Here is a 715-nt window from a genome sequence, read left to right on the forward strand (position 1 = left end):
GATCCCGGGCCTCCTCCTGGGCATCTCCTCAATCCCATCCCCCGGTGCCAGTCCCCGCACCCCGGTGTCCCCTCGCCGGGTCACTACTCGACGCGGAGGAGGCGGAGCCCGAGTCTCGGCCGCCGGGTGGCTGCTACGCTGCGGCGCCGCAGTTCTGGCTGGGATGCCCCAGCTCGTCTGTGTTCCCACACCCGAGAAACCACACTCGCTAGCGCTCTAAATTGGTGCTGGAATTCAGGAAAGAGGGCGTCTTTCCTCAGCCTCCTAGCCCTGGAACCATACTGGAGAAACGAGGTCTTTAGCGATGCGGAGTCCCCAGCTCCTTGTGACCTCGTGGCGCAATGGTAGCGCGTCTGACTCCAGATCAGAAGGTTGCGTGTTCAAGTCACGTCGGGGTCAATGTTGGGTTTTTTTCTTTCTTAACTATAGAGGACTGGAAGGAGCGGAATGAAAGTCATAAATGAGAAATTAAGCCCCTGCAAGATATGTTGTTCTTCCAACGCAACTGAAAGCAACTCCTTTTTTCCCTTCCCTGGGAATAAAAACGCCGTTCCTTTCCGAGGGAGGGGCAGCACCAACCCTCGGAGCGAACCCCGAGGGAGCCGGAAGCCACCCAGCCCGGTCGCAGGGAGGGCGCCCCGCCCGCCACTCCCACTTCCACTTCTGCCCGCCCCCGACTCACCTGGGCTCTCACCTGGAAGGGGTCCCTCGCGTC

General features: G+C 60.6%; 1 non-coding gene across 1 annotated transcript; it reads left to right on the forward strand.

Annotated features, from left to right (window-relative positions):
• The first annotated feature begins 327 nt into the window (after positions 1–327).
• TRNAW-CCA (transfer RNA tryptophan (anticodon CCA)) lies at positions 328–399 on the forward strand. The gene has a single exon. It is a non-coding gene; the product is annotated as a tRNA-Trp (tRNA).
• Positions 400–715: the final 316 nt, after the last annotated feature.

The sequence above is a fragment of the Pongo pygmaeus genome, chromosome 19 (assembly GCF_028885625.2).
Source record: "Pongo pygmaeus isolate AG05252 chromosome 19, NHGRI_mPonPyg2-v2.0_pri, whole genome shotgun sequence".
Classification (NCBI taxonomy): Eukaryota; Metazoa; Chordata; class Mammalia; order Primates; family Hominidae; genus Pongo; species Pongo pygmaeus.